This window comes from Heptranchias perlo, chromosome 7 (genome assembly GCF_035084215.1).
Source record: "Heptranchias perlo isolate sHepPer1 chromosome 7, sHepPer1.hap1, whole genome shotgun sequence".
In the NCBI taxonomy this organism is placed as follows: domain Eukaryota; kingdom Metazoa; phylum Chordata; class Chondrichthyes; order Hexanchiformes; family Hexanchidae; genus Heptranchias; species Heptranchias perlo.
Genome location: NC_090331.1, coordinates 87837440 through 87850553, shown reverse-complemented (window position 1 = coordinate 87850553; position 13114 = coordinate 87837440). Strand labels below are relative to the sequence as shown.

The 13114-nt window shown below is 56.1% G+C and overlaps 1 protein-coding gene across 2 annotated transcripts in view; it reads right to left on the bottom strand.

Annotated features, from left to right (window-relative positions):
- plekhm3 (pleckstrin homology domain containing, family M, member 3) overlaps nucleotides 1-10559 on the bottom strand; it is a 94937-nt gene extending 84378 nt beyond the window's left edge. For both annotated transcript variants that reach the window (XR_010963472.1, XM_067988079.1), the window contains exon 1: nucleotides 10429-10559. The gene's annotated coding sequence lies outside the window, so the exon portion shown is untranslated. The remainder of the gene's footprint in view (nucleotides 1-10428) is intronic.
- Nucleotides 10560-13114: the final 2555 nt, after the last annotated feature.

Genomic DNA, 13114 nt, shown 5'->3' with positions numbered 1-13114 from the left:
CTTTGATTTCCTGGTAGTATTATTACAAATAAATGATGGATTCTAGTTCATATTGTAAGATATTATTCTTGTTCACCCAAAACAATGAAACAGATGTCACGGATGGAAGGAGGGAACTTTATACAGGAATTGTGATTCCTTAACCACATATCATTAATGTGGAGATGCCGGTGATGGACTGGGGTTGACAATTGTAAACAATTTTACAACACCAAGTTATAGTCCAGCAATTTTATTTTAAATTCACAAGCTTTCGGAGATTTTCTCCTTCCTCAGGCAAATGTTTTCTCCTTCCTCAGGCACATATCATTAACACATTGTTCTCAGCCAGAAAGGTGGGTTTAGGCCTCCAGTTACCATGACAGGAACACCTAAAACAAAGAAAAAGCATAGGACAGAGAACACGGAACACACTGCCTCAGATGACACATGATGCAAAGTTAACTGAGGTATTTAAAAGAGAAAGAGAGGCTTGGAAGCAAGACATTTAAGAGATAAGGAGGCAGGGGAAGGAATTGGAATGAAGTTTAAGCTATTATGGCTAACAAATGGTAGTGCCGATGGTGCGGACTGAGCTCCTTGGGCCCGGAACGTGAGCCCGAACAGTGTTCCGCGGGCACAGACTGCGTTCCGTAGGCCCGAACCACGCTCTGTGGGCCCGGACCGTGAACCCGAACCGCGCTCTGTGGGCCCGGACCGTGAACCCGAACCGCGCTCTGTGGGCCCGGACCGTGAACCCGAACCGCGCTCTGTGGGCCCGGACCGTGAACCCGAACCGCGCTCTGTGGGCCCGGACCGTGAACCCGAACCGCGCTCTGTGGGCCCGGACCGTGAACCCGAACCGCGCTCTGTGGGCCCGGACCGTGAACCTGGACCATGAATTCGAACCGCAAGGTCTGGACCAGGGGCCCGGACCGTGAACCCAAACCACACTCCGAGAGCTTGGACCATGCTCCATGGGCCTGAGCCAAGCTTGGTGACTTGCATTTATATAGCAGGACATCCCAAAGCGCTTTACAGCCAATTAAATACTTTTGAAGTGTAGCCATTGTTGTAATATAGGAAACACAGCAAGGTCCCACAAACAGCAATGTGATAATGACCAGGTAATTTTTTTTGTTTAGAAAGGTGTTGGTTGAGGGATAAATATTGGCCAGGACTCCCCTGCTCTTCTTCGAAATAGTACCACGGGATTTTTTACATCCACCTGAAAGGGCAGATGGGGCTTCAGTTTTACGTCTCATCCGAAAGACAGCACCTCTGACAGTGCAGCACTCCCTCGGTACTGTACTGGAGTGTCAGCCTAGATTTTGTGCTCAAGTCTCTGGAACGGGACTTGAACCCACGACCTTCTGACTCAGAGACAAGAGTGCTACCCACTGTGCCACAGCTGACACCTTATAAGCAATAATATCCTGACTGCCAACAGTATAAGCAAAGCAGTCTCACCTAACGTGGATGGAACAGTTTCTGATCACCAGTAGTCTTATCTGTGCAGTTTGTCCGAATTTTGATGACCTCTTTTCCCATCGTAATGTAGCCCCCTTAATTGCAGATGTTGCGCACCTCATTCCCAGTGACTTTGGTCCATTCCTTTGTTCCTGCAACCTCAGCATTGTCATCATATCATCCACTGGACTTCTAGGTCACTGCCCACGGGGACCTTTTAGATGGGATGTGCCAGTGGCACTTTAAGCACTAGGAATTCTCTTCTCACGTCCCGGCCCAGTCCTGTTTAGTGCTGCAGCACAGGACACAGTAGCACAACATGTACTGCTGAGAAGGGAGAAACAAAATTAACTCATCCTTTGGGCGTCGAGAGAGGTGATCTCACTGATTTAGAGCACAGCACTGATCGAGCTCTCGCACACACACTCACAGTTTCTGAAGCACGTTGCAGTGGAAGGCTTTCCGTGTAATTCCTGAGGCATCAATATTTAACAGACTTACGTAATGAAAAGCCAAATTAAGGACTATGCAACTGTGCATAAATAATGGCGGGGGGGGGGGGGGGGAGGGAGGAAGAACGGAAGGGCCCATTTTCAGAAGCTGACCTTGTGCTGCTTTTCTAATGTATTTTCTAGGTATAAACTATGATGCAAACCGTTTACAGACTGTTAAATAAAGGTGCCTATATGCAACAGCACTATCGGCATTCACAGGTCCTGTGAAAGGAGAGGATGAAAACCTTCACCACAAAGAGAGGGGTTCGTATGCAAGTGTAGGTGCATTATTTCTCTGTAAGCACATGATATTTTCTATGACTGTGACTGGAGTTCATTATCCCTCTTTGACACCATCCTTCTCCAATGCTCTCTCCTCCACTGTCCATGGGACTGCTCACACATGGTTCCATTCCGACCTATCCGATCATAGCCAGAGTATCTCTAGTGATGGCTTCTCTCCCTGCCTCTGCGTTGTCACATCCAGAGTCCTTCAACAATCCATCCTTAGCCCGCTCCTCTTGGTCATTTACACGTTGTCCCTTGGCAAGAGCATCCACAGGCATGTGGTCAGCTTCTACACGTATAATTGGTGATATCTAGCTCTATCACCTCTTCACCCCTCCACTGCCTTTCAACTACCTAGACTGACATCTGATCTTGGATAAGAGTTAACATCTTCCAGCTAAACACTGGGATGACCAAAGCCATTGCCTTTGGCCCACACCACAAGAACCACTCCCATGCCGGTAATTCAATCCTCCTTCTTGGCCACCGACTCAGGCTGAACCAAACTATTCCTCGACATCCTGTTCGACTTAAGCTGAGTTTCCAACTCTATATCCTCTCAGGCACAAAAATGGCCCACTTCCACCCCTACCTCAGTCTATCTGCCATTGAAACACTCATCGACAACAATTTAGTGGCTGGCCTCCCACCCTCCTCAAACCCCCAGCTTGTCTAAAACTCTGCCGCTTGTATCCTATCCTACACCGAGTTCTGCTTGCCTACTACCTATCCTCGCTAACCTACTCTGGCTCCCAGTCCTCCAGTACGTCAAATTTTAAATTCTTATCCTTGTGTTTAAATCCCTTCACGGCCTTGCCTCCTCCTTAGGTCTATAACCCCCTCCAGCCCTTCAACTTCTGCCCGAGCTTTCCATTCCTCTGACTCCAGCCTCTGAAGTGCTGCTACCCCTCCTCTCCCCCACCATCACTGACAGCCATGCCTTCAATTCCAGAGTGTGCGCCTGGGATGTTACTTCCCTGGTGCCATACTCTGGAATTACTTCCCTAAACCCTCCGCCTATTCATTTTTATCTCCTCCTTTAAGACCCACCTTAAAATTCACCTCACTGGCCAAGCTTTTGATCACTCTTCCTAATGTTGCCTTTTTCTGGCTCAGCGTCCACCTTCCTAATATCTCTGAAGGGCCTTGGGAACTTGGCTCTTAAGGGAAATGGGGGTGCTGGCCCTGATGGCATTCATTCTAAAGTATTAAACGAAATAGGGGTCATGTTATATGTCAGTCTTGGCTCAGTGGGTAGCACTCTCATCTGAGTCAGAAGGTTGTGGGTTCAAGTCCCACTCCAGAGGCAAAATCTAGGCCGATACTCCAGTGCAGTACTGAGGGAGTGCTGCGCTGTCGGAGGTGCTGTCTTCCAGATGAGACGTTAAACCGAGGTCCCATCTGCTCTCTCAGGTGGGTATAAAAGATCCCATGGCATTATTTCGAAGAACAACAGGGAAATTATCCCTGGTGTTCTGGCAATATATATCCCTCAACCAAAATCACTAAAAAAGTTATCTGGTCATTATCACATTGCTGTGAGTGGAACCTTGCTGTGCGCAAATTGGCTGCCACGATTCCTACATTAAAACAGTGACTTCAAAAAGTACTTCATTGACTGTAAAGTGCTTAAAGTGTCCCGAGATCGTGAAAGGTGCTATATAAATGCAAGTCTCTTTCTTTCTTTTAAAAAGGACCTATAGACAACAGTGAGTACCTAATACCATCACTAGATTTATTTAATATACTAGTTGATCTCCCGTGGCGTCGCGCATGGAAGTCAAGATCAAATGTAGCCTTCAGTTGAAGCGAAGTTAGAGGGCGGGAGATAAATGGATGTAACTCAGTCCCTGTTTTAAAGCCGTACATTATGTCCTTAGTTTTACATAATACTTTGATTTTATATCATTATTGACAGTTAAATTTGGGAAGTAGAGTTGGTTGGACCGGAGGAGTTTCTATGCGGTAGAGGCTGAAGAGCCGGGAGACACACACAACTGAGATGTTATTGTGCCACCACTGGTGGGAGGGTGTAATTGCAGCGTGACAGGTTTACATAGGCAATTTCCATTATAAATGTGGACACAGGAATTTATAATGGAAAAAGTAGAAACAAAACTGCGACAAGTAATATTTTGTAGACACAAGTGTATGCAGACATAAGAGTTTTAATATACAGTCCCCACCAGTTATAGTGGATGCATGGTTTGCCCGCTATATGAGGTGGACGGTAAAATCCGAATAGGTTGTTTCATACTGTACATATGCACGCTAGGGAATGTGGCTCAATGTGTAGCACTCTTGCCTCGGAGTCAGAAGGACATGGGTTCAAGTTCCACTCCAGAGAATGGAGCACAAAATCTAGGCTGACACCCTAGTGCAGTACTGAAGGAGTGTCATACTGTCCGAGGTCCCACCTTTCAGATGAGGTGTCTGCCCTCTCAGGTTAATGTAAAAGGTCCCATGGCACTATTTCGAAGAGTGAGTTCTCCCCAGTGTCCTGGCCAATATTTATCCTTCAATCAACATCACAAAAAAAAGTTATCTGGTCATTATCACATTACTGTTTGTGGGACCTTGCTGTGTGCAAATTGGCTGTCGCGTTTCCTAGATTACAATAGTGACGACACTTCAATTGTACTTCATTGGCTGTAAAGCGCTTTGGGAAGTCCTGAAAGGTGCTATATAAATGAAGCCTTTCTTTCTTTAGAAGGAATACATTTATAACTGCAATTCTGCTAGGTGTTGGTTGCAGTTTAAATAGTACAGTACACTGATTCCAAACACTCACCATCGATGTGTTCGTGAAATCCCAGGACAACACTCGGTTCTTAACAGTATTTTAAAAACAGCTTAACCAACTCCTGCACAAATTTATTACAGACACTTGCAACGCATGGAAATCAATAGTACTCGACCAGAAACTTTAAAATATCAACGCCAGCTCTTTAACTTCCCCATTAATTACAGACTGTGAGCACCTCCATTCACTAAGGGAACACCGTCTATTACAGTGACAGGAAACGGTTAGGGTTACAAAAGCCAAATATGATCGATTCATTTCCTGATATATACATGTGTGCTCATTAAGAATGCAGAGTACTGCATGATAATCAAACTACCTGCTCCCTCAGATCTCTTTTCACCCTCAAGATTATCCAGCGTGACATCAGCCATAGAACACAATAGCTTTTACGACCAGGGAAAGGCCACTGGAGGCCCAAGAAGCCTGTTACTTTTTGGACAGATTTCAACTGCTTTCCTAAGCTTCATGCAATAGGGCAAATTCAGCAAGGCTGTGCTCACCAGATGGGACTGTGGGTTGGAGAATAGGGACTGTAGTGCTGTCTCCGGCTGTCTAGTGAGACACTGCTTCCGTACACAACCTGACTGAATTTATCCTCATTTCCTCAATCCTCCCTCTCTACGCAAATCTATCTAACTGCCACTTATTTACACTGTTCCTTTTAATGCTATTGCCTGGTAAACTATTCCATGGCTTTTTACATACATTAATATAACATATAAAATGACAGAATCTGCATGACACAAAGAGAGACCATTCGGCCCAACTGGTCCTTGCCGGTTTTTATACTCCACACAAGCAAAGGTCCTTCCACTTTAATTACCTCTTCTTACCCTGTTCCTCCCCATATCATTCTATTCCCTTCTCCCTCATATGAATCAAGTCTCCCCTTAATAGCATCAATGCTATCGGTCAGTCATGGCTCAGTGGGTAGCACTCCAGCCGCCGACTCAGAAGGTCCTGGGTTCAAGTCTCACTCCACAGGAAAAACATGCTGCGGCACCAACATAGAAGCAGCAGCCAAGTTCGCTTACAGGCCAAGCTTTACCCCACAAAAAGCTGCATTCGGACTCTTAAAACATGCTTTCAGGACTCTGCAGAAATAATACATCGTTGCATCCCACCCTCCAGGGGCAATGCAAAGAGCCTTGTAAGGAACAGCACCTTTCCCGAGACTTGTACACAACTGTAAGGACGGCACTTCAGCGTTTAAAGGAATCACGGGCTAAATTAATAAAATTGTCCGTTTTTAAACTGGGAGAGAGAAAATGCTGGAGGAAATGTCCGACATTTTCATCAGGAGCATCACTTGCAATTGATGTGATAATACATCTTACACAAACCAACAACCTAATTTGCAGAACCCTATTATTCTTTTAAAACCAAGATTGAGCTCCTTCAATAAACTTTTTTGTTCACACTCCCCACCGCAACCACTGCAGGGCGGGGTGGGGGGAGGGGGGGAGGGGGGAGGGGCGGATGGGAGGGGGGGGGGGAGGAGGGCGGATGGGAGGGGGGGGGGGGAGGAGGGCGGATGGGAGGGGGGGGGGGAGGAGGGCGGATGGGAGGGGGGGGGGGGAGGAGGGCGGATGGGAGGGGGGGGGGGGAGGAGGGCGGATGGGGGGGGGGGGGGGAGGAGGGCGGATGGGGGGGGGGGGGGAGGAGGGCGGATGGGGGGGGGGGGGGGAGGAGGGCGGATGGGAGGGGGGGGGGAGGAGGGCGGATGGGAGGGGGGGGGGAGGAGGGCGGATGGGAGGGGGGGGGGGAGGAGGGCGGATGGGAGGGGGGGGGGGGGAGGAGGGCGGATGGGTAGGGGGGGGGGAGGAGGGCGGACGGGAGGGGGGGGAGGAGGGCGGACGGGAGGGGGGGGGGGGGGGGAGGGCGGACGGGAGGGGGGGGGGGGGAGGGCGGACGGGAGGGGGGGGGGGGAGGGCGGACGGGAGGGGGGGGGGGAGGGCGGAAGGGAGGGGGGGGGGGGAGGGCGGAAGGGAGGGGGGGGGGGGGGGGGAGGGCGGAAGGGAGGGGGGGGGGGGAGGGCGGACGGGAGGGGGGGGGGGGAGGGCGGACGGGAGGGGGGGGAGGGCGGACGGGAGGGGGGGGGGGGGGGGAGGGCGGACGGGAGGGGGGGGGGGGGGGGGGAGGGCGGACGGGAGGGGGGGGGGGAGGGCGGACGGGAGGGGGGGGGGGAAGGGCGGACGGGGAGGGCGGACGGGAGGGGGGGGGGGGGAAGGGCGGACGGGAGGGGGGGGGGGGGGGAGGGCGGACGGGAGGGGGGGGGGGGAAGGGCGGACGGGAGGGGGGGGGGGGAAGGGCGGACGGGGAGGGCGGACGGGAGGGGGGGGGGGGGGAAGGGCGGACGGGGAGGGCGGACGGGAGGGGGGGGGGGGAGGGTGGACGGGAGGGGGGGGGGGGGGGAGGGCGGATGGGAGGGGGGGGGGGGGGGAGGGCGGATGGGGGGGGAGGGAGGGCGGATGGGGGGGGGAGGGAGGGCGGATGGGGGGGGGGGGAGGGCGGATGGGGGGGGGGGGGGGGGGAGGGCGGATGGGAGGGGGGGGGGGGGGGAGGGCGGATGGGGTGGGGGGGGAGGGCGGATGGGGGGGGGAGGGAGGGAGGGCGGATGGGGGGGGGGGGAGGGCGGATGGGGGGGGGGGGGGAGGGCGGATGGGGGGGGGGGAGGGCGGATGGGGGGGGGGGGGGGGGGCGGATGGGGGGGGGGAGGGCGGATGGGGGGGGGAGGGCGGATGGGGGGGGGGTGAGGGCGGACGGGAGGGGGGGGGGGAGGGTGGACGGGAGGGGGGTAGGAGGGGGGGGGGGGAGGGCGGACGGGAGGGGGGAGGGGAGGGGGGGGGGGGAGGGGGGGGAGGGCGGACGGGAGGAGGGCGGACGGGAGGGGGGGGGAGGGCGGACGGGAGGGGGGGGGGGGGGAGGGCGGACGGGAGGGGGGGGGGGGGGGGGGAGGGCGGACGTGAGGGGGAGGGGGAGGGGGGGGGAGGGGGAGGGGGGGGGCGGACGGGAGGGGGGGGGGGAGGGCGGACGGGAGGGGGGTGGGGGGAGGGCGGACGGGAGGGGGGTGGGGGGAGGCGGACGGACGGGAGGGGGCGTGGGGGGAGGCGGACGGGAGGGGGGGGGGGGAGAGGGCGGACGGGAGGGGGGGGGGGGAGGGCGGACGGGAGGGGGAGGGCGGACGGGAGGGGGGGGGGGGGGGGAGGGCGGACGGGAGGGGGGGGGGGAGGGCGGACGGGAGGGGGGGGGGGGGAGGGCGGACGGGAGGGGGGGGGGGAGGGCGGACGGGAGGGGGGGGAGGGCGGACGGGAGGGGGAGGGGGAGGGGGGGGAGGGCGGACGGGAGGGGGGGGGGGGGGAGGGCGGACGGGAGGGGGGGGGGGAGGGCGGACGGGAGGGGGGGGGGGGGAGGGCGGACGGGAGGGGGGGGGGGAGGGCGGACGGGAGGGGGGGGGGGGAGGGCGGACGGGAGGGGGGGGGGAGGGGGGGAGGGCGGACGGGAGGGGGGGGGGGGGAGGGCGGACGGGAGGGGGGGGGGGAGGGCGGACGGGGGGGGGGAGGGCGGACGGGAGGGGGGGAGGGCGGACGGGAGGGGGGGAGGGCGGACGGGAGGGGGGGAGGGCGGACGGAGGGGGGGAGGGCGGACGGGAGGGGGGGAGGGCGGACGGGAGGGGGGAGGGCGGACGGGAGGGGGGGAGGGCGGACGGGAGGGGGGGGGCGGACGGGAGGGGGGGGGGGGAGGGCGGACGGGGGGGGGGGGGGAGGGCGGATGGGAGGGGGGGGGGGGAGGGCGGATGGGAGGGGGGGGGGGGAGGGCGGATGGGAGGGGGGGGGAGAGGGCGGATGGGAGGGGGGGGGGGAGAGGGCGGATGGAGGGGGGGGGGGGGGAGGGCGGATGGGAGGGGGGGGGGGGGGAGGGCGGATGGGAGGGGGGGGGTGGGGATGGGAGGGGGGGGGTGGAGGGCGGATGGGAGGGGGGGTGGAGGGCGGATGGGAGGGGGGGGGGGAGGGTGGATGGGAGGGGGGGGGGGGGGAGGGCGGATGGGAGGGGGGGGGGGGGGAGGGCGGATGGAGGGGGGGGGGGGAGGGCGGATGGGAGGGGGGGGGGGGGGAGGGCGGATGGGAGGGGGGGGGGGGGAGGGCGGATGGGAGGGGGGGGGGGAGGGCGGATGGGAGGGGGGGGGGGGGGAGGGCGGATGGGGGGGGGGGGAGGGCGGATGGGAGGGGGGGGGGGAGGGCGATTGGGGGGGGGGGGGGGAGGGCGGATGGGGGGGGGGGGAGGGCGGATGGGGGGGGGGGAGGGAGGGCGATGGGGGGGGGGGAGGGAGGGGGATGGGGGGGGAGAGGGAGGGCGGATGGGGGGGGGGAGGGAGGGCGGATGGGGGGGGGAGGGAGGGCGGATGGGGGGGGGGAGGGAGGGCGGATGGGGGGGGGAGGGAGGGCGGATGGGGGGGGGGAGGGAGGGCGGATGGGGGGGGAGGGAGGGCGGATGGGGGGGGGAGGGAGGGCGGATTGGGGGGGGAGGGAGGGCGGATGGGGGGGGGGAGGGAGGGCGGATGGGGGGGGGGAGGGAGGGCGGATGGGGGGGGAGGGAGGGCGGATGGGGGGGGAGGGAGGGCGGAGGGTGGAGGGTGGATGGGGGGGGTGGGGGGCGTTCCTCTGGGGGGGGGGGTTCCTCTGGGGGGTGATTCCTCTGGGGGGGGGGGTGATTCCTCTGGGGGGGGGGTGATTCCTCTGGGGGGTCGGGGTGATTCCTCTGGGGGGGGGTGATTCCTCTGGGGGGGGGGGTGATTCCTCTGGGGGGGGGGGGGTGATTCCTCTGGGGGGGGGGGGTGATTCCTCTGTGGGGGGGGGGGTGATTCCTCTGGGGGGGGGGTGATTCCTCTGGGGGGGGGGGTGATTCCTCTGGGGGGGGGGTGATTCCTCTGGGGGGGGGGGTGATTCCTCTGGGGGGGGGGGTGATTCCTCTGAGGGGGGGGGTGATTCCTCTGGGGGGGGGGGTGATTCCTCTGGGGGGGGGGTGATTCCTCTGGGGGGGTGGGGTGATTCCTCTGGGGGGGTGGGGGGTTCCTCTGGGGGGGGGTGGGGGGGGTTCCTCTGGGGGGGGTTCCTCTGGGGGGGGTTCCTCTGGGGGGGGTGGGGTGGGTTCCTCTGAGGGGGGGGTGGGGGTGGTTCCTCTGAGGGGGGGTGGTTCCTCTGAGGGGGGGGTGGTGGGGAAGTGGTTGTGGGTCAGCAGGTTGAGCCTCCTGATGGCTGCTGTCAGTGTGGGGAGGGGAGGGAACAAACTGACTTGTAAACAAACCGCACGTCGGCTTCAAACCCACGACCTCCCACACAACTCGCGCCGCATCTCCATTCCCTTCCTGATAAAGATTTTTGAGCCACTTACAAACTCCTCTCAGTCCATCCCCAGCCGTCACTGAATCAACACACGCAGCAGCCACTGCTCAAATCACGGTTACACACTCCCTACGGCCGAGCGCCACACCACAAATCCTTCCCCTCCCCTCGCATGCTGGAGAAACAGAGCGCCGAACAAAAGGTCCGCCCCACTCTGAGGGAAATCCTGAAACTGCATTGAGATCAGAGTGGGGGGCGCTCAGTTTTTTTGGATGGCGCGGGGGCGGACGGGGAGGGACCTATTAATTTTGCATTTGTAATTAAGAAATGGAGCTCCTTCTCCCTTTCTCGGATAGAGGGCTACAATGGAAAATAAAAACAATTTCAGCCCTCTGCGCTCCGAATTGAAATACCAGAATGAACCTTTGATGTTGGGCAAAGTATATTTTCCCCAATTCCTCTCACTTCTCTTGAAGGCTCCAATGAATTGCTGCACCAGCCCTCTGATACCTCATCCAAATGGCCATCATTTGCGCGTGAGGCCAGCAGGCTGTTCGACCACAGGGAGCATCACTGTTGAGCCTGATCTCGCCCACACCAGCGGGGAGAGCACTGAAAAATAACCTAATCTGCATAAATAACAACAGTCACTGCAGTTCAAAGTAACTAACTGCAAAGTTCTTTGAGATATTACTGGATGACGTGGTAACGTGCTGTAGAAATGCATCTGAGCATGGAACTTGCTACCACTTGGAGTGGTTGAGGCGATTAGCAGAGATGAATTAACATAAGAACATAAGAAATAGGAGCAGGAGTAGGCCAATCGGCTGATCTGATCCTAACCTCAAATCTAAATCATGTCCAATTTCCTGCCCGCTCCCCATAACCCCTAATTCCCTTTACTTCTAGGAAACTGTCTATTTCTGTTTTAAATTTATTTAATGATGTAGCTTCCACAGCTTCCTGGGGCAGCAAATTCCACAGACCTACTACCCTCTGAGTGAAGAAGTTTCTCCTCATCTCAGTTTTGAAAGAGCAGCCCTTATTCTAAGATTATGCCCCCTAGTTCTAGTTTCACCATCCTTGAGAACATCCTTACTGCATACACCCGATCAAGCCCCTTCACAATCTTATATGTTTCAATAAGATCGCCTCTCATTCTTCTGAACTCCAATGAGTAGAGTCCCAATCTACTCAACCTCTCCTCATATGTCCAGCCCCTCATCCCCGGGATTAACCGAGTGAACCTTCTTTGTACTGCCTCGAGAGCAAGTATGTCTTTTCTTAAGTATGGACACCAAACTGTATGCAGTATTCCAGGTGCGGTCTCACCAATACCTTATATAACTGCAGCAATACCTCCCTGTTTTTTATATTCTATCCCCCTAGCAATAAAAGCCAACATTCCGTTGGCCTTCTTGATCACCTGCTGCACCTGCATACTAACATTTTGATTTTCTTGCACTAGGACCCCCAGATCCCTTTGTACTGCAGTACTTTCCAGTTTCTCGCCATTAAGATAATAACTTGCTCTCTGATTTTTCCTGCCAAAGTGCATAACCTCACATTTTCCAATATTGTATTGCATCTGCCAAATCTCCGCCCACTCACCCAGCCTGTCTATATCCCCTTGTAGGTTTTTAAGTCCTCCTCACTCTCCACTTTCCACTTTCTCTCCCATCTTTGTATCATCTGCAAACTTTGATATGTTACACTCGGTCCCCTCCTCCAAATCGTTAATATAGATTGTAAAGAGTTGGGGACCCAGCACCGACCCCTGCGGAACACCACTGGCTACTGGTTGCCAGTCCGAGAATGAACCATTTATCCCAACTCTCTACTTCCTGTTAGATAACCAATCCTCCACCCATGCCAGAATATTACCCCCAATCCAGTGATTCTTTATCTTGAGCAATAATCTTTATGTGGCACCTTGTCGAATGCCTTCTGGAAGTCTAAATACACTACGTCCACTGGTTCCCCTTTATCCGCCCTGTACGTTATGTCCTCAAAGAACTCAAGCAAATTTGTCAGACATGACTTCCCCTTCGTAAAGCCATGCTGACTTTGTCCTATTAAATTATGTTTATCCAAATGTTCTGCTACTGTCTCCTCAATAATAGACTCCAAAATTTTACCCACCACAGATGTTAGGCTAACTGGTCTATAATTTCCAGCCTTCTGCCTACTACCCTTTTTAAATAACGGTGTTACATTAGCAGTTTTCCAATCTGCCAGGACCTTTGCCGAGTCCAGAGAATTTTGGAAAATTATTACCAAAGCATCCACAATCCCTACTGCCACTTCCCTCAAGACCCTCGGATGTAAGCCATCAGGTCCAGGGGATTTATCCGCCTTGAGTCCCATTAATTTACTGAGTACCAATTCCTTAGTGATTTTAATCATATTTAGCTCCTCCCCCCCTAGAGCCCTCTGTTTGTCCAGTGTTGGGATATTCTTAGTGTCCTCTACCGTAAAGACTGAAACAAAATATTTGTTCAGCATTTTTGCCATCTCCATGTTTCCCACCATTAATTTCCCGGTCTCATCCTCTAAGGGACCTACGTTTGCCTTAGCCACCCTTTTTCTTTTTATATAACTGTAGAAACTCTTGCTATCTGTTTTTATATTTTTTGCTAATTTATTTTCATAATCTATCTTCGCTTTCTTAATCAATCCTTTAGTTACTTTTTGTTGTCTTTTGAAAACTTCCCAATCTTCTATCCTCCCACTAA